General features: G+C 44.7%; 1 long non-coding RNA gene across 2 annotated transcripts in view; it reads left to right on the top strand.

The window, feature by feature from the left end:
- Positions 1-25,561, top strand: part of LOC106506781 (testis-specific gene 13 protein) — a 539,004-nt gene that overhangs the window by 377,423 nt on the left and 136,020 nt on the right. Inside the window, exons 6-7 of one of the 2 annotated variants that reach the window (XR_014833845.1) lie at positions 5,077-5,258; positions 23,198-23,390. This is a non-coding gene — a long non-coding RNA (testis-specific gene 13 protein). Of the gene's footprint in view, positions 1-5,076; positions 5,259-23,197; positions 23,395-25,561 lie in introns of those variants that run through there. The other variant, XR_014833847.1, reaches the window with a different exon arrangement.

Raw genomic sequence — 25,561 nt, forward strand, 5'->3', positions numbered from 1 at the left:
AGGACTTACCAGCTGGTGGGCTCATCTTGGGGTGTGTGACTGGCAGAGGATGACCTTCCAAAGGCATCCACATCCTAATCCCCAGAATCTGTGGAAATGTTACCTCACATGGCAAGAGGGACTTTGCAGATGAGTTTCAGGTTAAGCCCTTGAGATGGGGAGAGAAGCCTGCATTACCCAGGTGGGCTCAATCTACTCACACGCGTGCTTAGAAGCAGAGAACCCTGCCCGCTGGGGTCAGAGGGAGACGTGATTGTGGACGAAAGGTCAGAGAGAGGCAGTGAGGCTGGCTTGGAAGAGGAAGGAAGAGGGCCCTGAGCCAAGGAATGCGGGCTGCACATGAAGCTGGAAAGGAAGCAGAACCTCCCCTAGAACTTCCAGAAAGGAATGCAGCCCAGCCAACACGTGGATTTTTACCCCAGTGAGATCTGAATCTGACTTCTGGCCTCCAGAATGGCAAGGTAACAAATCTGTGTTGTTTCACTAAGTTTGTAATAACCTAGAACAGCAGCCACAGAAAATTAACGCAGGGTAATTGAGAGGAGACAGAGCTGCCGCCCGGAGGACTCCCGGTGCCGTTATTTATAAAGTGTGGGGGGTGTTCGCTCGCTCTCTCCGTCTGATCAGTCTTAGGCTCACACGAACGACATGGCCACAGCTGTTGCTGGAATAAAGTAAGGCTAGGCCTCAGCGCCTCCGCACATGTGGAAGGAGGCTGCGGAGAAACTGCAGCCAGAGAACTAGTGGAACCATCGGTGAAGACTTGAGCCTGCAGCCCTGGAGCAGAAGCTGGAGGTCCCCAGAAACCCTGAGAAGCCACAACATCCACCCACCAAAAGCAGGAGCTTGTGGGGAGAGATCCGTGAACGCGGCACACGTGCCCATTGGCATAATGGCATTCACTTCACTCAGGCACCCAAATCCCACGCACCCTCCTCTCACTGGCGAACGATCTGGAACCCTGTCTGGTCCGGGTTCTGGGAAGCGTGGCTGCCAGCCATAGACGGGCTTGGTGACGGCCGGGAGCTGCCTGGCCGCAGACAGTCCAGCTCCGAGGGGTATTATACGCTGGCTGCCGGTCCTGGGAGCTGCACTGAGAGAAGCTCACTGCACAACAAGACTTTTTTTGAATAAGGCGCCTAATCCTCCCTTGGCTGTGCCTGAGATGCCGAAGTCCGGAGCTTCTCCGGTGCAGACGCCCCAGAGGCTGGAAGGTGTGTTGGGAGGATGGGGAGGAGACGGAGCTGAACTGAACCCTGACGCAGTCTCCCGGTGAGTCCCGTTTCCAGGCCATCTGCAGCGACCACTGCACCTCCAGCTTCCCACCCATCTGCCTCGTGCCAGATTCCTTCTGGGGCTTCCTCTTCTGGGGTCTTAGGTTTCAGTCTTCTCTGTCCTGCTAAGTTTACTTACCGCGGACCTGTCTGTCTCTGAGATTTTGTTGACGGCTTCGTGGGCTGCTGTCGACTCTCATGTGCTCTTTGTCCTTATCGGTTCATACTTTATCCTTTATCATCATATGAGTGGGACTTCAGAAGCAAATCAACAGGCCCATGGGTCACTGTATTTAACTGAACGTCTCTAAGGTTTTTAAGGCAAATGGTGTAATATCGTGCAAAGAGCTCTAAGCCAGGCGGCCCAGGTCTAGTTCCAGCTATCTTACCATGTTAAGGAGCCACATTTTCTCATCTCTAAAACAAGGTGGTCCCTTTGGGGTCCCTTTTAAAGAGTCTAATGAAAGCTCTGATCCCTCTTCCTTAAAAGAAAAAATGGTACACATGCACACACACACAGAATTGGAGTATATTTTAGGAGGTTCACGGGTCTCTGAGGGTCCAAGACCCCTTCAAGAGTATTAACCCCAAGTCCAGAACCCCTGCTTAGATCATCGCTGAGGTCACTTTTAGATCTGACATTCTGATTTTCCAAAGCTATAAGGTTTAACTGTAGTATATTTCAAAGATGACATTTTCAGCTGGCCTTTTTAAGTGTCAGTAAAATAGTTTTCAGTGTGCTATTTATCAGGAAACCAAAGTCTAGAGCCTAAGTGTTGGTCTGAATTCAGTTCAGAGGGGTCAAGAGGCTTAGAGATTTAAGTGGCTGGTGGACCTCTAGATGGCTGACTGGCATGGCTAGTGGAAGGAGTGACCAGAGGTCCAAGGAGCCCTGTGTCATTTGCTCATCATGGAAAATGCCATGGAATCGTGGGGAGAAATCTCAGTAGAGGCTTGACTGGCAGGCACCTGGGGTTGCCCAGGTTACATTAGCAGCGGCCCCCCGAATGTGTATTCTTAATAGCACACAATTTTGAATAATGATGCCAAGAAAACAAGCTCAACTGAACTACAGACTAGAGCAAAGTACAGGTGCCGGGTAATAGCATCACTATGTGTCCTATATTGGATTTGGTCCTTTTTTCCAGCTCCAGGACCCAAAGGGCAGCATAGCTCCTGGGATCCTGTGCATGTTAGGCTATGTATGGATAAGGAGCAAGACGACTTGTACAGGGCTGGAGGCTAGTGGCTGACGAAAGAGAACTGTTTTTCTGTATTGCTGAGAAAGATGAGAGGAATGAGGCCATGGTTTTTGCCTAGGTCAGGGGGAATTGTTGAGGGAAGGGCGTCTACTGACTGTTCTCTAAGAAACTGGAGGAGCACTGCAGGTACAGTCCTTTATCTCTGGATCCCACACACACTCACATCAGCTCTGTGATGCTGAATGTTTTCATTTGATATCCAGTTGAAGCTACTTGGAACCCCAGATGTACTGCCCCATTATTATTGAGTGGATAGGTGCCACACACCTGTCACCTTGCGGCCACCTTCCTTTGCCTTAGTAGTTTTGTTCACCCTCCTCTTTCTTTTGCGGGCTGTAAGTTTTAGAGGGTAGAGTCTGCTGGGTAAAAGTTATGTTTGATCATTTCATGCAGCATATAGTTAAAGCAGGAGCTTCACTAACCAATCATTCCTTTATTTAAAAAAAAAAGACTTCGAAAAGGATTTTAACAGTATTGACCCATTCTACAGTTGGTAAAACAGGTATCCCAAGGGAGAACTATTGTCACAGTGGGTCAGTGAGGTAGGGAAGGGAGACTGGCATCTTCTTTGTTTTACGCCACCTAAAAACAATGGCCACCCATGGCTGTGAGTTTTGATTTTTCTGAGACTAGAGCTTAGAACCCTATAGAAACTGGGTTTTAAGTTGATGGAAGGATTTTGGGGGCATTAATTTTTAATTCCCTTGACCTGATTCTAGAAGTTCTGGGCGCCACACCCCTCATTTACTTTCTCCCAAGGCCACAGTACGAAACTTCAGCCAGCGGCTTTGGATCCACCCTGTTTTGAAAAGGCTCATTCCACCCAGGTGGCCTTGGTATCCAATCCAGTGGCCAGCCCTGCCCACTGCATGGAAACAACAGATAACTGCCTTGGCTGGCACTGCCCTGGTATGTGGGTGCGGTTGGGAAGCTTCAGGCCATCTCAGACTTGCCATCTCAGGATTAGCACTTTCCTAAGTTGAAGAGGTGAGCAGTGGTAGGCACATAATTCTTCCTTCTGGGAGGTGAGAGGGGTCTGTAGGTGGACAGGGAGCTGGTTCGTCAAAAGTCGTAGGGTCGTAGGAGGAAGAAAGGCGACAGTGTGTCAACAGCTTTTACAAATCCTGCCTCCCCGGGGGGGGGTGAGGGTGGGGGTGGGGAAATGCTCCACAAAAATGTGGCGCTGGACCAGGCTGTGTCAACACCGAACATGTTGGACACCACCCGCCATGGGTTGGGCAGAGATGGTGCAGGCCTGGCAGAGGTTGAGTAGCCAGTCCTGTGCCAAAGGCTTGATGTGGCAGGAGGTGACAGGACAAAGGTACTGGTGTGTGCCAGTTGGGCGCCAGCCTTCTTAGCTGTCAGAACTGGTCTCAGAAAAAAGCACACAGCCCTTGGGTATACTCTTGTAGGAGGCATTTTTACTTTATGAAAACAGCTGCCCCTCCCTTCGGGCTTCCTTCCTGTGACTGAACAGGGCAGAGGGAAGGTCAAGGGCAGGCAGGAGAATAAGGACAAAGGAACAAGGTGTGGATGGTACACAGAGCTACGTTCTCATCCCAGCTCACTTGCTGACTTCCTGCATGTGCAAAACAAACCAAAACATAGAGTTGGATGGGGGCAAGGCCGGGAGAAATGTCAACGAGCAGAGCTTCAGTGACAAACAACAGATAAGAGATTCCTGGGGGGACCTGGCCTTGGAAGAGCCCTGGTTCCACACTGATGGGCTGAAAGAAACCATTAGCCTCATTTTTCCCATCTAGAAGGTAAGGTCAATTAGCAATACTTCATTGAAATGTCTTGAAAATGAGGGCAGCAATGGCCATGAAGAGAAAAAGAGGGCTTGTGGCCTTCTTTACTTGAAAATAATGTGGTCAGCTGAGATGGACTTGATTCTAGGTCCCTGGTGAGCTTTTCCTTGGCTCATGCCTCTTGATCCAGCAGCAAGAGTTCCTTGGGGCGTAGAATGGGAAGATGATGGTCTGCTGAGCTGTGGGAGTGAACAACTGGTCTGAAGTCCAGACGCATGGCTAGTTCCTCGTTGCCTTCTGGAGCACAGCACTGGCCCTGGGGAGCAGCTGTTCCCCATTCCTTTAGTATCTCAGCAACTTCAGTTGAATAAAGATTTGTTGAGCATCTACAGTGTTGCAAGCACTGTCTAGACCCTGAGAGGTGCGTTCTTCTGTAACACGCTCAGAACTCTACTGCTCAGGCCATTTCCACCTCAACATATGGTAAACTGATTGCAAGTGCTATTAAGACCGCATGCTCTTCTCCCCATGCTGTTCAGCCAGCACGCCACAACTTTCTCTGAAGTACTTTTGTGAGTTCTGAGAAAGGGATCCAAAAGAAGGGCAGGAGGAAAACTTGATATTTAATTGAGTGAAAGATGCTCTCATCCTCTTGCTGACCAGGGTCCTCCCAAGTCAGCAGAGGGAAGCCAGACAGTGTGATTTATCATCCTCCCTAAGCCAATTCCCGGGTGTGCCCCTTTGCTTATACCACCTCCACACACTAATTTCTGCCTTGTCCATTTGCAGAGAACGGGTGGAGATGGAGCTGCAGTCTGTTTCCATAGAACAGATACAAACACTATTGTGCCCTGCCCGGCCTGGTCGTGACCAGGATCTCGTAGCAAGGTGGAATGCATCTCTAAAAAGAAGTTCATGGCTGACCAGATGTCATCAATTCAGACATGTCTGCCTCCATCCTGGCTTGGAAGGTGAGTGAAAGGTCAAGACCAGACCTTAGGACTCTGGAGAACTCTCTGCTTAGGTTTTAGAGCAGAGTGGATCACTGTCCTGTTGCAATTCTTCTAATATGCAGTACCTCTCTTAATGCACATGGTACATTCTGCCTGCTGTTAGCATCACTCACATTCATGTTTTTCTCACCTAACAGACCGTAAACTTCTTGATGTCAGGGTTCACGTTTCCCAGCACATGCCTAGCGCAATGTTGGCACTTTGTGTCGAGTTGAGTTGGCTTGAGAGATTGGGGATTGAGTTGGCTCTTTCCCACAAATTCTGTCTTTAGAGGATTAACCTCTGATAAAGCTTTATGTAAACAAATTTGCTGGATGTCAGCATGGCAGCACCACCCTGAAGTTGGGAATCTCCCTCTCTGAGAAGGAGAAGCCTGTCTGTGGTCATTGTCTGAGGAACTATGGCATAGCTATTATTATTCCATTAGAAATTGAGGAGGAAAATATGGTACTTGACCTGCATTCAGTTTACTTTGGCACCAGTTGGTTGAGAACCTTCTGCTCACACTCAGATGTAGTTCAGGACCTGGGAGCATCCTAAATTGTAAATTTTAGCTAGAAATTCTCCCCAAATCTTCTTCGTCAGAAGGGAGCAGATAAGCTCTGTAGCTTAAATACATGGCTTTAGGAAGGACACACTCTTCCTCATACCACTTTTAATGCATCGCACAGCTATGAGACTGTGAATCTACTGCCACTGTAGGAGCTGAATTTTCAAGATACGAGGATTCAGCACCATGGTCAGAGCCAGAGAGATAACAGCTTTAGGCCTGAGGTAAATCCTCTCTGTAGGAGAGAAATAGAGGGAATCTTTATCTGAAGAATTCTCCTTCTAAATAACAATGGGATACCACTACACACCTATTACAATGGCCAAAATTCAGAATGCTGACAAGAGCAAACGCCAGCAAGGATATGGTACAACAAGGATTCTCACTCATTGTTGGCAGGAATGAAAATGATACATGTGGTCACTCTGGAAGAGTTTGGTGGTGTCTTACAAAACTAAAAGTACTCTTACCATGTGATCCAACAATCATGCCCCTTGGCATTTACCCAAAGGAGCTGCGAACATATCTCCGCATAAAAACTGGCACATGGACGTTTATAGCAGTTGAATTCCTAACTGCTGAAACTTAGAGGCAACCAAGGGGTCCTTCAGTAGGTGAATGGATAAATACATGGTGGTACATCCAGACGATGGAGTCTTATTCAGCACTAAAAAAATGAGCTATCAAACCATGAAAAGGAAATTTACATGCTTATGAGTATGTGAAAGAAGCCAGTCTGAAAAGGCTATGTATTATATGATTCTGACTATATGAAATTCTGGAAAAGGCAAAACTATGGAACCAAGAGAAAGGTCAGTGGTTGCCAGGGGTCAGGGAGGAAGAGATGACAAGGCAGAGCACAGAGGACTATCTGGACAGTGAAAATACTATGATACTATAATGGTGGGTGCATGTCATCATAGATGTGTCCAGACTAATAGATCGTACACCACTGCGTGAGCCCTAATGTGGACTAAGGACTGCAGGTGATAATGATGTGTCAGCATAGACTAATCAGCTGTAACAAATGCGCTACTCTGGAGGGGGCATTGCAGCAGGACAGGCTAAGCATGTGTGGGGATGGGCTACATAGAAAACCTCTGAACCTTCTCAGTTTTGCTGTAACCTTAAAAGAGCTGTAAAAAATAATAAAGTCTTAAAAAAAAAAAAAAGAATTCTCCTTCTTCCCCAACTCTCTTGGCCAGTCAAGCCAATGCTCAGGTCAGCCAGAGATAAGACCCTCGAAGCCCCAACTCCATGCTATGACGGGCACCGCTCTGCCTTCAGATGTTGCCTGGACTGGGACCCACACCCACAGGTCTCAGTGCCATTAAATGTCTCTCTGACTTGGAGGTAAGTGTTTTCGCCGGGTTGATTTTCTGTATCTGCTAAGATGTGACCCGGAAAGAGCCATGGTATCTCTTAGTTGTGTCAACGCAAATGTCTGAGAGCTCCTCCCAAACAGAGAAGGTGGGGCTGCCCTCAGGGGCCCTGGAGGAAGACCTGGTCTCAGAATCACCCTTTGCTCCTCCTGATGGCGCTTCCAAGAGAAAAGCTAAACCCAGGCAAGCACAGCTTAGAATGCAGATGGCCCTGGAGGGAAAGAGGGGACGGGAACTAACCCCTGCTGAGCATCCCATGTACCAGGTGTGAAATGGAAACCACCGGTCCACCCTCACTGCAGCCTGAAGCAGTTGTGAGTCCTCTCGAGCGCCCTTTCACAGGAACCTTGCACAAGATGGATGCGGTCCACAGCCGTGGTGTGCGAAAACAAACACACAAAACACACACAAGAAAAAAACCAAAAACCAAAACATTCTTGTTAATAAAATGTGTGCCTGGAGTTCCAGTTGTGGCTCAGCAGGTTACAAATATGCCATAGTGTCCATGAGGATGCAGGTTTGGTCCCTGGCCTCCCTCAATGGGTTATGGATCCAGCATCACTGTGAGCTGTGGTGTAGGCCAGCAGCTGCAGCTCCGATTCGACGCCTAGTCTGCGAACCTCCATATGCTGCAGGTGTGGCCCTAAAAAGACAAAAATAAAAATAAATAAAAACCTGACATAGTGTCCATGAAGATGCAGATTCTGGTCAGTGGGTTAAGGAGGTGGCATTGCCACAAGCTGTGGCTTGACTCCTGTGTTGCTGTAGCTGTAGTGCAGGCCGGCAGCTGCAGCTCCAGTTCAGCCCCTAGCCTGGGAATGTCTCTATGCCTCGGGTGCGGCCGTAAGAAGAAAAACAAAATCTGTGTGGCTCCCATTACACAGTACGTGCACTCCTAAGGATGTTTATGAGTTAAGTTTCACATACACATTGTGCTGTGTTAGCACATCATTCAAGTTTTTTCTTATTTCAGTAAGTTTAGAATCCAAAACTAGAAGAGAAATCCTTCCGGTGGGAATATAAAATGTTAACTGAAACACTGGGTAGCAGATGCCTAATTGCTTCTTTGATTGATACGAGAATGTATAAAACTGAACAATGTAAAATGTATGAAATTGAAACTGCGGTAAATATCACGAAGTGACACAGACATACACCTGCACACCCACCCTCTTTAGGTCCTGGTGGTGACACACTGCAGATGCAATCTGGATAACCGGGTGTCCTGGGAAGCAGATCAATGGTTCTATTCCACAGCTCAGCCTTTCTTCATAGGACTTAGTAGTTAATTACCAACTGTTTGTTGAGTGCCTAGGTGCTTTCTTCAAGATCTCCTTCAAATTCTCACTTTTTATTCTTTTTGCAAATTCCAAAACCAGATGATTCTTCTATACGAAAGTCTAACTGCTGTGGAATCTAATTACGTGCCCTTTCATATCAAATATCCCCCTTCCTGTTTAATTTACAACCGTCTATGACTCACCCTTTGGAAATGGTCTGTAAGGAACCACACCTGTTTCGGTCCTGCCTACACATATTGCTGAGAGCCTTCGACTTTGGGAAAAAGAATTCCTGAATTATATTAATAATATGAGACACTAAAAGGGACTTGTCTTATAAACACAGTCAATAATGACAAATCCGCTTCTCTCCCACACTCCATAACCTATACTTATAAAATTTTCTGCTCTTTTATGGCATGAGGCATATCTGGAAAACTCGTCATAAGATAATAGCACATGCCTATTCCCACTGTGGTGCAGCAGGTTAAGGATCCAGAGTTGTCTCTGCAGCAGCTCGGGTTCAGTACCCAGCTTGGCACAGTGGGTTAAGGATCTGGTGTTGCTGCAGGTGCAGCTCAGATTCAGATTTGATCCCTGAACCAGGAACTTTTATATGCTATGGGTGCAGGCCAAAAAAAAAAAAAAGTAGATAATACATGTCTGGTTAAATATTAAATTCTTTTTGAGTAAGTGAAAAGGGACAAATGGAAGTGAAACCTAGATACTTAATTGGTAGTGGAAAATGAACAAAAAATAATCAAGCAAAGAAAACTGTGTTCTTTATTTTTTTGGATGGTAGAAATTTCTGAATAAGTTCCCAGCATTTATCCAATTTGATGCTACTATGAAAAAATAATGTACATAAAATATATATTCAAATAACTCTTGTGGCAAGTCTCTCTCTCCTCTTTTCCCATTGTAACAGAACGCAAGTTTTGTTCAGAGGATGAGACAGAGTGTATCCCCCACTAAAAATACTTGCCTGTCACATGAGATGGCCCTGTGACAGTTCTGGTCACTGATGCTAACAAAACTCCTCTTGGTATTTATATGAAAGCTCTTGTGTTTCTGAACTGGCACTGCTCCTTCTTCCTGCCTTGAGTGCTTATGTGAAGCCAGGCACTGCGGCAGCTGTCTTGCAACCACGAAGTGATGAGCATGAGAGTAATGGCCCCCAGGCTAAGGGTAGCCGAGAAATAGGGTGAAAATCTGAGTCCACGATAGCACCAGTGCCTCCTTTGCCAGCCTTAGTCTTCTTACTGCTTGAAATAAACATCCTCCACACGTGATTAAGCCATTGCTAATGGGGTTCTTTGTTGTTTGCAGCCAAATGCCATAAAAACCAGTACAACCCTGTGCACATCTTTGCTTCTCTTTTTCAATCCCCAAATTAAAGTTAAGCATTTCTTTTAGCTTCATAGAGAAGCTGAGTAGCCACATTGCCTGATTTTGTGCTTTGAAGTTCTTATAATAGGCTACTATATTTATTACCATCAACTAGAGATAAATATTAGAATTAAGTTTAAAAACGAATGTATAAGTAATTACATATAAACAGTTGCTGGATCTCAAGATGAAGGCCAACTGCATATGAAATCAATAGAGTTACATCATTTCAATTGGCAAAACAATGACACCACCAGTGTCCACAAAGCTGTGGGGAAGTGGCATCTCTCACATACCACTGCTGAGTGGGTGAGCTGTGCAACAACTTAGAGCAGTTTCCCAATCGAGTACAGCTGATGACGAACATGTCTGGTGACCCAGAAAATCTTGCGCACATGCACAAGAAAAATGCAGAAGGATGCCTGCTGAAGCACTGCTTTATGACAGTGAAAACCTGAAGATAATCTACGTGCCTGTCAAGAAGTGAATGGATGGAAACGTCATACTATCACTATATTAAAATTAAGGACAAAAGCAGAACCCAGATCTACCCATGGATATGGAGAGAGGTGGTGGCGTGCTACAGCCAGGTCTCAAGAGCTAATGGTTAAAATTTTAGGAGTTTTGCCAGCTGGTCAATATTATATCAGTAGTTTGAGATCACCCATGTTAGAAGTATTTAAAATATGGAAATTAGAAATAATGATTTGTAAGTCACTCCCCTTTCTCCCCACAGAAGCTGGTAGTTAAATATTCCAGCACATCACTGGAGAGACTTCAGAAACAGTCTTTATTTAAAAAGGCAAGTTGTAGGAGTTCCCATCAGGGCTCAGTGGGAATGAATCTGACTAGCATCCATGCAACACAGGTTCAATCCCTGGCCTTGCTCAGTGGGTTAAGGATCCAGCATTGCCATGAGCTGTGGTGTAGGTCTCAGATGTGACTTGGATCTGGCATTGCTGTGGCTGTCGCGTAGGCTAGCAGCTACAGCTCTGATTCAACCCCTAGCCTGGGAACCTTCATATGCTGGGGGTACAGCCCTAAAAAGACAAAAAAAAAAAAAAAGAAAAAAGAAAAGACAAGCTGTAGAGTGATAACAGTATAGTGGCATATATTTAACACTTAAAACCATATGTAAATATCACATTTTTAATATTTATCAATAGTAATAAAGTGTCCAGATGGATAAATGCCAAATTTGTGACCACGATGGTCCCCAGAGAAGGAGACCATGTACCAGGTGTGGTGAAGGGGAAAGAGAGGCCTTGAACTTTTTGTAATGTTCTATTTATTTTTATTTTTAAATATATAAAGCCAAAAAGTTAATTTTTGTCAATTATGGGTGCCAAGTATAAAAATATTTGTTATCCTATATGCTTATCTTTATAACTTAGATTTTAAGGTAAAAAAGACAAGAAGTGAAACGAGGGTCAAAAGAAAATTTGTGTATTATATTTCATTGACTCCATGACATTGACTGTGAGATGCGCTATTATTTCATATACCACTAAGAAAACAATTTGGAATTTGCCATTTAAGCTGTATCGACGAGGGCAGGCAGAATCATACATTGCTGATAAATGAATGTAAAATGGAACAGCCACTGTCAAAAACAGCTTGGCAATTCAAAATTTAACCAAAAAGTTATTTTATATATATGATGCAACAATTCTACTTCTGGGTATACATCCAAGAGAGCTGAGAACATTTTCCCCGGCAAAAACATGTACACAAAGGGAGTTCCCACTGTGGCTCAGTGGTAACAAACCTAACTAATATCCATGAGGTCCCAGGTTCAATCCATGGCTCTGCTAGTGGGTTAAGGATCCAGCATTGCCATGAGCTGTGGTGTAGGTCCCAGATGCGGTTCAGATCCTGAGTTGCTGTGGTTGGGGTGTAGGCCAGAAGCTGTAGCGCCGTTTCGACCCCTAGCCTGGGAACTTCCACATGCCCAGGTTTGGCCCCCCAAAAAGAAAAAAGAAAACACGTACACCAGTGTTCCCAGTAGCATTATTCATAATAGTAAAAAGGTGGAAACACTGCTGGTAGATGGCTGGTGGGAATGTACAATGGTACAGCCACTCTTGTGAAAGAGTGAGCAGTTCCTCAAAAAGTTAAAGTGACCACAAGACCCAGAAATTCCACTCCCCGGTATATACTCAAGAGGAGCGCACACATCCTCAAAAAAGCTTGCACATAAATATTCAAAGCAGCCTCATTCGTACAGCTAAACAGTGGGACAACCAAAACACTGATCCCCTGATGCAAAGATAAACAAAACATGGTACAAACAAGGAATTCCATTCAGACAGAAAAATACATGAGGAACTGATACGTCCTGCGACATCGACATGGTGCCTTGCAGAGTAAGCCAGACGACAAAGGCCACAGCTGTACGATTCCATTTATATGACATGTCCAGAACAGGCAAATCCACAGAGCCAGGAAGCAGCTACTGGTTGGCAAAGACTCTTCAGAAGGAGGGGAGGTGGGGAGTGACTCCTTAACAGGTCAGAGTTTCCTGCTCTGGAATTAGACCGTGGTGGTGGTTGCACAGCACTGCGAAGATACTAAACACTGCTGAATTATACACTTTAAAATGGTGACTTTTGGAATTCCCTGGTGGCATAGCAGGGTAAGGATCCAGCTTTGTCACTGCAGCGGCTTGGTCGCTGCTGTGGGACAAGTTGATTCCTGGCCCAGGAATACATGCTGTGGGTGCAGCCAAAAAAAAAAGGTGAATTTTATGTTATGTGAATTTTACCTCATAGTCATTTAAACTGTCATATCATTGATTTTAAGATGATACTGACTTGAGACACTGCGTTGCAAAAGCAAAAACAAAGGTGTCTTAGAGTTGAAGAAATGTAATATATTCAATTTTGTAGAAATCTGCAGCTTCTATACAAATAGCATGGTAACGGTTAGGAAATGAGTTAGCTGCACATGACAGCAAAAACCAGTGCTCTCTTCAAGCAGAGTAAAGTAAATAAACATTTATTTACCTAAATAAATGCTCATATACCTGTAAAATGGGAAAAGTTATGAAGGCAAGATCCCTGTCTGTTTTCATCAGTGTATTTCTAGGGTCTAGCACAAGGCAGAGCACACTGAAGACACTAAAAACACGTGAGCTGAATGGATACATACATGGAAATGGATGAATGCATCACACAGTCATTTGAAATTTTCATAAATAAGAAAGAGGGAAATGTTCACTACAATGTAATTTGTGAAAACATATTAAACTACAGTGTAATCCTGATTTTACTGAAAATGTATGAATGCCTAGAAAAAAGAAAGAAATACACTAATCTGTCAACTGATTTTCTAAATATATGGTGAAATTTCTCAGATTTTTAATAATTTTTTCATACTTTTGTAAATTTTCCAAATGTATGCAATAAGCCAGAGTATTTTTCTAATTAGAAAATAAATTAAAAAAAAGAAAAAGGCAGGTGTTCCTGTCATGGCTCAGTGGAAACGAACCTGACTCATATCCATGAGGATGCAGGTTCGATCCCTGGCCTCACTCAGTGGGTTAAGGATCTGGTGCTTCCGCGAGCTGTGATGTTGGTCGCAGATGTGGCTTAGATCCAGCATTGCTGTGGCTGTGGCCAGCAGCTGTAGCTCTGATTTGACCCTAGCCTGGGAACCTCCATATGCCATTGGTGTGGCCCTTTAAAAAAAAAAAAAAAAAAAGAGAGAGGAAAAAAAAGAAAGAAAAGAAAAAGGTGAAAGATTATGTGATCTGAAGGTGGGAATGTAAATTGGTACAACCACTATGGAAAACAGGGTGGAGATACCTCAGAAAACTAAATATATAAACTATCATATGATCCAGTAATCCCACTCCTGGACATATGTCCAGACAAAACATTCATTCAAAAAGATACATGCACCCCTATGTTCATCACAACACTATTCACAATAGCCAAGTTATGGAAACAGCTTAAATGTCTATCAGCGGATGAATGCATTAATAAGATGTGGTACATATATACAATGGAATACTACTCAGCCCTTAAAAAGACAAAATAGTGCTATTTGCAGCAGCATGGATGGAACTAGAGATTCTCATACTAAGTGAATTAAGTCAGAAAGAGAAAGACAAATGCCATATGATATCACTTATATGTGGAATCAAAAATATGGCACAGATGATCTGATCTACAAAACAGAAACAGATCATGGACTTGGAGAACAGACTTGTGGCTGCTGGGGGAGCGAGTGGGATGGACTGGGAGTTTGAGGTTGGGGGATGCAAACTGTAACATTGGGAATGGATGGGAAATGGGCTCCTACTATACATCACAGGGAACTATATGTGATTGGGTCACTTTGCTGTACAACAGAATTTGGAGAAACGTTGTAAATCAACTATAATTTTAAAAAAAGAAAAAGAAAAAAAGAAAAGAAATCAGCTTAAAAATCGATCAACTGGGAGTTCCCACTGTGGCACAGTAGAAACTAATCTGACTAGTAACCATGAGGTTGCGGGTTTGATCCCTGGCCTCACTCGGGGGTTTAAGAATCTGGCATTGCTGTGGCTGTGGTGTAGTTGGCAGCTATAGCTCCAATTCGACCCCCTAGCCTGGGAACCTCCAAATGCCATGGGTGCAGCCCTAAAAAGCAAAAAAAAAAAAAAAAAAAAAAAAAAATCAACCAACCAATCAATCAAGACCACTTCAGCACGAGACAAAATCATCACCACCCTGAATTTTCTAGTGTTTTCCTGCTATTATGGGCTAAATAGTGGCTCTACCCCACCCCAATTTCATATGTTAAAGTCACAGACCCCTAGAATGTGACTATTTGGAGATACCGTCTTTAAAGAGTTAATTCCATTAAAGTGAGGTCACAAGGTGGATCCTAAAAATTAGGACATAAACCCATACAAAGGGAAGATGATTCTAAGACACGCAAGACAGCCCTCTATAAGCCCAGGAGAAAGGCCTCAGAAGACCTATCATATGATCCAAGGCCTGCTGACGCCTTGATCTCAAACTTCTAACCTCCGGGATTGTGAGAAAATACATTCCTTTTTTTTTTTTTTTGTCTTTTCTAGGGCCACTCCCATGGCATATGGAGGTTCCCAGGCTAGGGGTCGAATAGGAGCTGTGGCCGCCAGCCTACGCCAGCCAGAGCCACAGCAACGCAGGATCCGAGCCGCATCTGCAACCTACATCACAGCTCACGGCAACGCCGGGTCCTTAACCCACTGAGCAAGGGCAGGGATCGAACCCTCAAGCTCAAGGTTCCTAGGCGGATTCGTTAACCACTGCACCACGACGGGAATTCCCAGAAAATACATTTCTATTGTGCAAGCCACCCAATCGGTAGTACTTGTTAAGGCAGCCCCAGCAAATATACCCATTCATCATGTTAATTAGATGTTGGTGACTGTGATGGTTAATTTTAGGTGACACCTTAGCTTAGGCTAGGGTGTCGAGCTAATCAGACATCAGTCGAGATGTTACTCTGTAGGTACTTTTTAGATATGAGTAACATTTAAATCAGTACACTTAGATGCTCCATAATATGAGTGGGCGTCATCCTATCAGTTGAAGGCCTTAAATAAAAGGACCGAGATTCCCCCATAGGGGAAGGAGCCCTGACTCCAGGCTGTCTTTGAACTCAAGCCTGCAGCATCAACTCTGGCCAGAGGCTCCAGCCTGCCTTCTTGTAGAATCAGACTTGCCAACCCCCAAATGTCATGAGCCTATTTTTTAAAACAGCTCCCCCTACCACCACCATCACACACAGACATCTACACACAGCCTAGTGGTCCTAATTCTTTGGAGAACTCTAATAATCCAGCCAATAAGGACCGATACTCTAGGTACTTAACTCCATGTTCTTGTACTTGTTTTATGCAAAATATCTATTATTTCCAAATTTGTGATGGGAAAAGCTGGTCTAATACTTGCAAATTAATTCATCGCTGTACTAGTCTTTTTATGTTTTAATGATGACATTGAGCTTTGCTAGAGGATGTCATCAGCGAGCCAGAAGGAATGAAGGGCAGTCACTCATCCAGACGCCTTTCAGTTTACACCCACGGTGTGCTGACAGCCAGTAAATTCCAACAGGATGAACAACGGTGGTTATAATTTTAAAACTGTCTTTGTTATGAGCATCCTGCTCTTGTCTTTTGATCCTGCCTAATCTTGTTCTACCCTGTACTTTTGCCGCCTCACTTCTTTCTTCAGAAATGACAAGGTTTCTTTCTGCTCTGTTAAGTCCATAAACTGAGCTGTTTACCCAGAGAGAAATCGGATAAGATAAATTAGATAAATGCAGAGGGCTTGGCCAGGGAAGAAACAAAGATGTGAGGTGAGGAAGTCTGAAGAATGTCAGGGAGCAGGAAGTGCCTGGAGGGCAGGGCACATGGGGGAGCAGGGTGGTGCGGAATGACCCTAAGCTCACCTGGAACCAGGGACGCTTGTCTGTGAGACCAGCTGACAGATGATGGCTGGGTGGCCGGTGGATCAGGAGGTAAACAAAGCCAACAGAACTATGTCGCTGGTACTCATGACATTGGCATGCTTGCCACCTTGCTCTAAAAAGTCACTGCCCCAAAGTTTTCCTTCCCTAATACACCTGTGAATTTCTAAATTTGAAGAGGCTTCCTGTGGAGGTAGGGGATGCAAAGAAAAACAAGAGGCCTCATGAAGAGAGAAGCATGGGGTAGAGCCAATGAGGGGCTGGTCTTGAGATCTGAGGCAGCCCACAAGGCAGGCACTAAATTATTTGGGAAGTCTTTTATTTATTTATTTTAAATTGTTTGCTTCTTAGGGATGCACCTGCAGCATATGGAGTTTCCCAGGCTCGGGGTTTGAATCGGAAATGCGGTTGCTGGCCTCCATGACAGCTCACAGCGGCCAGGGATAAAACCCATGTCTTCATGGATACTAGCTGGATGCATTTCCATGGCACCACAAAGGGGACTCACCAGAGCACTGAGAAGCGGCACTGCCAACAGGACATTCTGCCAGGATGAAAATGTTCTATGTCTGCATGATCCAGTGGGGTGGCTACTGAGCACTTGAAATGTTGCTAGTGAGACTGAGCAACTGAATTTTATTTTTTACGTGATTAAAATGAAAATACCACATGTGGCTAGCAACTGCCATAATGGACAACATAGGCACATGGTCCTCATAACACATGGATCGATGTGTCTCCCAATGTCAACAGTTTGGAAATGGATTGTTCCAAACAAATGAACTCAGTGATCCTCGTACTACTGAGTGCTCCATATGTGCGTCACTAGTGATGTGGAGAGTCGGATGGGGCCAAAGAGAACAATGGCACCTCCTAAAGACCCCAAACCACTGGTAGGGGAGGTTGGTCACCTGACAGGCTCTGATCTGGTAAGCAGCGAATTAGGGCATCTTCGCCATTATGTTTGCCAAATGTGCATAAGATAAGCCGCTGCCTAGGAGTCACTTCTAACTCAAGAAACAGAGCTAAAACTTCCCAGCTTTGCTTTCCTCCCAAAGGTGGGTGGTTCTTTAAATTTGCTTCTGTCTGGGGTAGATTTGGAAGAAAAAATTCCTTCCAGTGTCCAGCAGCTTAATGGCAGAAAATAACACTTGTCAAGCCGGTCTTGGGAGGATTTTTGTTCAAGCGAATAGAAATGAGATGAACTTGGAATGCTGAGATTTCTCATGTTTGACATGATGGCAGAAGAATATGGAGCAGGGAAATAGTTTGGCATTTGGGCCCCAGCAGAAGTGTGTACATGCAGCCCCTTTAACTCATGTTAGGAAGGAAATGCACTTTACCGAGAAATGTGCCAGGCTCTGCCAGAGACTCCGAAGTTCTGGAGCAACAACATGGTTCCCCTCCGTCATAAGTGGGGGCCACTCCGTTCGCTTTGATGGGCTTCCTCTCGTTCATCTACACGGATGGGGAAGATGCTTTCTCGGGTTTTCTTCAAGGAAAGTCTAGAATCCTTATAAACCATTTTAACAAATGCAATATAAGTTATTAACGAAGATGTTACTGATTTGACTTCCTTTTCAGGGGAAATGAAGCATTGCCGGAGTATAATATGGGAGTGGTTCAACAGCATCATTGCAGCTGAGCCTTCAAGAGAGTAGGGGACTTCACAAAATGGTCTCAAAGCGAGAAAAGCACTATTTGGTTTTATATGAAAGTTTTTAAAAGAAGTATTACAGATTGAGAGGAAATGAGTGGCTGGAGTATATACACTGTGACCAGGTTTCAAATAATGATTGTGACTTGAGTCATTTCTGAGGAATAAGTAGGCAAATTCTTTTACTTTGACTACTGGATGATTTTGATCAAGTCCATCTGCTTATATCCATTAGACGGCACCATCTCACATTATTTTGGAAGTGGTCATCCTGAGTCAGACTGACTAGTCCTAACTGATACATTTGATTTGCGTCTCATTTGTTTTTCCTTCCATCCTCTGTCACGACTACTCAAATTTCTTCTTCTTCCCTCAGACTTGCTGAACCTCATGAGTATCATTCTTTTTTTTTTTTTTTTTTTTTTTTTGCTATTTCTTGGGCCGCTCCCGCGGCATATGGAGGTTCCCAGGCTAGGGGTTGAATCGGAGCTGTAGCCGCTGGCCTATGCCAGAGCCACAGCAACATGGGATCCGAGCCGTGTCTGCAACCTACACCACAGCTCACGGCAATGCTGGATCCTTAACCCACTGAGTGAGGGCAGGGATCGAACCCGCAACCTCATGGTTCGTAGTCGGATTCGTTAACCACTGCGCCACGACGGGAACTCCATGAGAATCATTCTTAATCCTAAAGAGCAAGAAGGGAATTTCCATGTTAGTAGAGGAACCCCACTAAGAAAGAATAGAATGCTGCATAACTTATTGTCCAAACTGAGATGTTAGAGAATAAAGAATAAAGGGAGCGTTTTAATAATTATGCTGGAATAATAAGCATGAAGCAACCACTGTCACTAAAGAAATAAACAGAGATGTGTGTAAAGGCACACAAAGCAAAAAGAAAGTGAGACTATCAGAGACCCCCTCCCCCCAGTGACAAAAATGAAAAAGTTCAACGATGCCAAGTGGTGGTAAAGACATAGAGCAACTGGACTCAGTTGGGAGCATTTTACGACGGCCTCTGAAAACAACCTGACATCCCTAGTAAAGAGGAACACGCACATATCCTAAAATCCAGCAACGTCACACCCACAAAATACGTACTGGGGGAAGTGGCCAAGAAGGTGGCATGGGAGGACCCCGAGCTCACTTCCTCCGTGAGCACACCAAAAGCACCAGCTCTTTACAGAGCAACCATCAATGAGGATGACCTGAAGGCTAGCAGCAAAGATCTTCGACAACTTAAGACACAAAGAAGGAACCCCAGCAAGTAGGACCAGAGGTGTGGTGTCATCAAGACCCATGCCCTCAGGCAACTCGCACACATGAGGATAAGTCCAAGTGTGGAGTTTCTCCCCAGGGAGCAGGGGTCCAAGCCCCACACCAGGTTCCCTGGCCTGGAGAAGATGAGCCCCTGGAATGTCTGTCTTTAAAGGCTAGCAGAGCTTACTTTCAGGAAAGCCAGAGGGCTGTGGGAAATAGAAACTCCATTCCTAAAGGGCACACACAAAATGTCTTCTGCCCCAAGACTCAGGGCAGAAGCAGTCATTTGAAAGGAGCCTAGGTTAGAGCCACTTGCTAATCTTAGCCTCCTGGAGAAGGAGGCGGCAACTGAGAATCACCCGAGAGACACAGATGCTGGCAGAAGCCATCCTACCACAAGAACACTGGTGATGCAAGTGCCATTTTGGAGTCTTCCCTCTTGTTACTAGTGCTGGGACCTGGCCCTAACCACTAGCCAGTTAGCAGCACTCATGGCTGATGCCTGCCCACTGGTGGGCAGAACTGAATCCTGAGGTCTCTGGCTGCAGGGTCTTGGGTCCTAGAGCTGGTGTCAGCCTGATGGTTGGCAGGGCCAGGTCCTGAGGGCTGACATGGGACCCTGGGTGTCCCGGGGCTAATGCTGGCCCAGTGGTCAGCCTGGAAGGGCCAGGTCCTGGAGCGGCTGGCAGTTCAGGGGTCCTCTGGCAGTCAGCCATCTGGTGGGTTGTGTCTGTCTTGGACAGGGGCTGTGTCCTGCCTGGACAGCTTCTTGGTCTGAGGTGTCCCAGGGGACTCCCTAGGCCCTGTCCCTGCCCCCCCCCCAGTGGGCTTACATCAACTCTGGGACATCCAGGACCCTGCTGCTAGAGATCTCAGGACCCAGCGGTGTCCTCCAGAAGTTGTCAGCCTGTGCACTAAGCAGAGACTGGCAACCAGTCTAACCAGGGGCTAGCAACAGCTACCACCCACCAGCATTCCCACAGTATTCATCCCACCACAACAGAAGAGCCCATGCAGCATGCGTAGAGGGCACCCTCCAGAGCATACAGCTTTGGGGATCAGAGGGGAGTGTGTTACAGGGCCCCCTAGCACATCTCTTACGTTAGGGCACATCTCCAAGATCAGGAAACATAACCAACCTACCAAATACATAGAAACAAAAGCAGAGAATTAGGTAAAATAAGGAGACAGAGAATTCTGTTCCAAGGGAAGGAACAAGATAAAACTCCAGAAGAACTAAGTGAAGGGGAGGTAAGCTATCTGCCCAATAAGGAATTTAAAGCAATGATTGTGAAGGTGGTCAGAGAACTCGGGAGAAGAAAGGATGAACACAGTGAGGAGACCATTAGAGAAGTTAGAAAATACAGAAAGGAACCAACTAGAGCTGAACAATACAAGAATTGAAATGAAAAATACTCTAGAAGGAATCAACAGTAGAGCAGGTGATAAGACAAACAGATCAGGAAATGGGATAGCAGGGTAGCAGAAATCGCCGAAGCTGAACAGAAAAAAGTAAAAGAATTTGAAAAAAAATGCAGGGTTCTTAGAAAGCATTCAAATACCATTTTACTCTGTTTTATCTTGGATTCAATCATTTTACATAAGCTTTACCCTTTGGCTCCTCCGGTTTTTTGTTTTCTGGGGTTTTTTTGTTTTTTGTTTTTGGTCTTTTCAGGGCCCCACCTGTGGCCTACGGAAGCTCCCAGGCTAGGGGTCCAATCAGAGTTGAAGCTGCCAGCCTACACCACAGCCATAGCAATATTGGATCCAAGCCATGTCTGCAACCTACACTACAGCTCATGGCTACTCCAGATCCTCAACCCACCAAGGGAGGCCAGGGATTGAAGCCACGTCCTCATGGGCACGAGTCAAATTCATTTATTACCGCTGAGCCACAAATGGGAACTCCCCTTTTTATATTTTTGGTGTTGCATTTTTATACTGTGTATTCACTAACCCATTATGGTAGCTTAATTATTTTCAATACTCTTTTCCTTTGACTTTTATACTAAAGTTATGTGGTTAACAAACTATCCTGTTACAGATTCAGTTTCTAGGTCCGATTGCACATTTATCTTTACCAGTGTGTTGTATATTTTATATTGGGGGGGTGGTCATTGTTTAGCTTCTTTTCATTTCAGCTTGAAATTTTTCTTTCAGCATTTCTTTCATGGCAGGTCTAGTGGTGATGAACTCTCTCAGCTTTTGTCTAGAAAAAGCTTTATTCATGTCTGAAGGATAACTGCCAGATAGACCAATCCTGCCTAGCAAGTTTTTTCTTTCAACATTTTGAATATATCATTCCACTCTCTTTTGCCCTTTAGAGTTTCTGTCGAAAAACCCAATGATAGTCCAATGAGGGTTCTTTTGTATGTTACAACTTTTTTCTCTAGATGCTTTTAGAATTTTGGGGGCCATGCCCACAGCATGCATAAATTCCCAGGCCAGGGATTGAACCCAGTTCACAGCAGTGATAATGCCAAATCCTTAACTGCTAGGCCACCAGGGAGCTCCTCAGAATTCTTTCTTTATCACTGATTTTTGACAGCTTCATTGTAATGTGTCTTAGAGGTCTTTTTGTGCTGAGATAACAGGGTGACCTATTAGGTTTTGTGTATTTGGATGCCCATTTCTTTCCCCAGGTTGGGAAGTTCTCAGCTATTACTTCTTTAAATAAATTTTCTGCTCCCTTATCCCTCTCTTCTCCTTCTGGAACCCCAATTATTCCAATATTTATCCTTTTAATGGAATCCTATAGGCCACAGAGGCTTTCTTTGCTCTTTTTCATTCTTGTTTTATTTGTTGGTCTTTTGCTGGGTTATTTCCAGATCCCTATCCTCTAACTCACTTATTCTATTTCTCATCGGCTCTATTGCTGATTCTCTCTATTGCATTTTTCATTTCATTTATTGAGTTCTTCGGCCCCAGAAGCACTGTCTGGTTCTTTTCTGTGGTTTCTATCTCATTTGGGAAATTTTCATTTTGCTCTTGTATTTTTTTCTGGGATTTCAGTGAATTGTCTGAGTTTTCTTATAGCTTAAGTTACTTCAAAATAGCTCTTTTGAATTCTTTACTGGCTAGGTCACAAAATTCTGTGTCTTTGAGCGTGGTTACTGGAGAATTATTTTCTTTTTGTGATGGCAGGTTTCTTTGATTTTAAATGTTTTTTACGGTTTTTGCATTACTGCTTTCCTGTTTGAAGTGAGAGACTCCTTGAATACTTTGTTAGCTGCTTTCTGATGACATAGTCTGTTCAAAAGTGTTGTTATCTGTGGTTTTATGTCTTTGTATTGGTACATTACTCCACTCTTCTTGCTCCCCCGTGTGGCACGATTCTGAAGCTTTTATGTCTATGATTCTGACCAGTCACCAGGCGGGCCCCTGGAAACCTCTCATTTGTTTTCCAGAAGGTGGCGCTATGGCTCCAGTTTGTGGTTTCTCCCTTGCCCACTCAGTGTGGCCTGTTTCTCAGGGTGCACCCCATTCCCAGGAGTTTTCTCTTCATGCTGCACTCTGAAGCATGCACACAGAGATGCCACACACTGTGGGGAGATGTGGGTTTAGCCCTGGGACGTTGGGGGTGCCCATGGATCTGGTTGGAGGACTCCCAAGTGTGGTACTTCCAGAGGCTTGTGGGTGGGCTTCCTGATGAGTGCAGTCCACAGGAAAGGTGTCCCTTCTCTCCCTCCAGTCACAAAAGCCCCACCTCAGTACTCTGGGGGCTGTTGGGGAGAAACGGGTTTGTCCCACACAACTGGAGTAGCTGGGTACTTAACTGCCATCATTTTCCCCGAGAGAGGGTGCCGCCACTGGATACATCAGCCTGGAGCAGTGCTTCCTCAGAGGAAGGGGGCGGGGGAGGTGCTTGGAAAATTTCTCTTACCACCCCCTCTGCCGCTTCCAACCTTTTATTATTATTGTTGTTTTTCTAGAATGGTGTGCTGGAACCTCCCCTCGGGAAGGCTGGACTTGTGCAAATTCTCTCTCATTCAAGGGGATCTGCCCCGGTCAGCACTCTCCAGGTTTTTTTTTCAACACATCAAGAGGGGGTTCTATGCAGGTTTGCTGGCTCTTCTAATTCTGCAGTCTGCACCAAAATCTGTCTGCCTATTACTGGATGCACAGGTAGGTGAGTCTCTTGGTGAGTGATGCTGGGTCCCACAATTCCCACAGAGGTGATTTTTTCATAGATGGATGTCTGTCTTGTTTAAAAAATGGGATTAAAAAGACGGATGTCTTATATTGCTGTGATGCTGACATCACTCCCCCAATGTAATGTTCATTCTTTATGATATACTCTATGGCTAGAAAAACATTGTGTACACAAAATAATACGATAAGGAGTGTGATAGCTGTTAAAGCTGCCACCTTCTGGGCACATGGTGGGATTATTCTTCTGGCTCTTTGTGGATGGGCAGGGCTGGAGCCATGTACAAACTGTAGACTGTGGCGCAGAACTTGAACTTTATTAGGACCCACCTCTTGGTGGGTTTAGGGGATGAAATGATCCGGCTCGCATTTGAAAGGGATCATTCTTGCTGTTGTATGGAGGATGGATTGTTGAGGGCAAGTGTGGAACCACAGAAGCACTTCAAAAGCTAGGAATGGTGAGATATGATGGTGACTTGAACGTCATTGGTTACAGGCAAAATAGAAGTGGAATTTGGGGGGATGCATTTTGCAAATGGATCTGACAGGACTGACCCAAAAAGTGGAAAACAGGGGTTGAAGGAAGGAGAGGGATTGCAAATGCTCATTGTTTTGGTTGAACATATGGTAGTAGGGCCATTGACTAAGTGGGAGCAAATGAACGACTAACAGGTATGAAGAGACGGAATGGAGCTGATTTTTTTTCTGTATTAGCTTTAGACGGTTATTACACTCTACGTGCACATACATAAAGCACCCCATTCACAGGGAACCCTGAGAACCAAAGATGTACATATATTTGGGCATCACTAGCATATAAATTGTGTTTAATATAAAGGACTAGATTAGACCATCCAGGGAGAATATAGATAGGAAAAAAAAAGATGTGAAGACAGGAGAAAAGTCAAGCAAATATGTGGCCATAGAAGCCAAAAGAAGACAGTGTTTTGTTTTTTTGAAATTTTAGGTCACCAACATTTTTTTTTTTCCCCCACTGTACAGCAAGGGGATCAAGTTATCCTTACATGTATACATTACATTTTTTCCCCCACCCTTTGTTCTGTTGCAACATGAGTATCTAGACATAGTTCTCAATGCTACTCAGCAGGATCTCCTTGTAAATCTATTCTAAGTTGGGTCTGATAAGCCCAAGCTCCCGATCCCTCCCACTTCCTCCCTCTCCCATCAGGCAGCCACAAGTCTCTTCTCCAAGTCCATGATTTTCTTTTCTGAGGAGGTGTTCATTTGTGCTGTATATTAGATTCCAGTTATAAGTGATATCATATGGTATTTGCCTTTGTCTTTCTGGCTCATTTCACTCAGGATGAGATTCTCCAGTTCCATCCATGTTGCTGCAAATGGCATTATGTCATTCTTTTTTATGGCTGAGTAGTATTCCATTGTGTGTATATACCACATCTTCCGAATCCAATCATCTGTTGATGGACATTTGGGTTGTTTCCATGTCCTGGCTATTGTGAATAGTGCTGCAATGAACATGTGGGTGCACGTGCCTCTTTTAAGTAGAGTTTTGTCCTGGTAGATGCCCAAGAGTGGGATTGCGGGGTCATATGGAAGTTCTATGTATAGATTTCTAAGGTATCTCCAAACTGTTCTCCATAGTGGCTGTACCAGTTTACATTCCCACCAACAGTGCAGCCCCGCCAACACTTGTTATTTGTGGACTTATTAATGATGGCCATTCTGACTGGTGTGAGGTGATATCTCATGGTAGTTTTGATTTGCATTTCTCTTATAATCAGCGATGTTGAGCATTTTCTCATGTGTTTGCTGGCCATCTGTATATCTTCCTTGGAGAACAGTCTATTCAGGTCTTTTGTCCATTTTTCCATTGGGTGATTGGCTTTTTTGCTGTTGGGTTGTATAAGTTGTTTATATATTCTAGAGATTAAGTCCTTGTCGGTTGCATCATTTGAAACTATTTTCACCCATTCTGAAAGTTGTCTTTTTGTTTTCTTTTTGGTTTCCTTTGCTGTGCAAAAGCTTTTCAGTTTGATGAGGTCCCATGGGTTTATTTTTGCTCTTATTTCTATTGCTTTGGGAGACTGACCTGAGAAAATATTCATGATGTTGATGTCAGAGAGTGTTTTGCCTATGTTTTCTTCTAGGAGTTTGATGGTGTCCTG

This window comes from Sus scrofa, chromosome 18 (assembly GCF_054392235.1).
Source record: "Sus scrofa isolate SSC_HxYL_T2T_F1_AM1 chromosome 18, Sscrofa_HxYL_maternal_Yorkshire_Landrace_v2.0, whole genome shotgun sequence".
In the NCBI taxonomy this organism is placed as follows: domain Eukaryota; kingdom Metazoa; phylum Chordata; class Mammalia; order Artiodactyla; family Suidae; genus Sus; species Sus scrofa.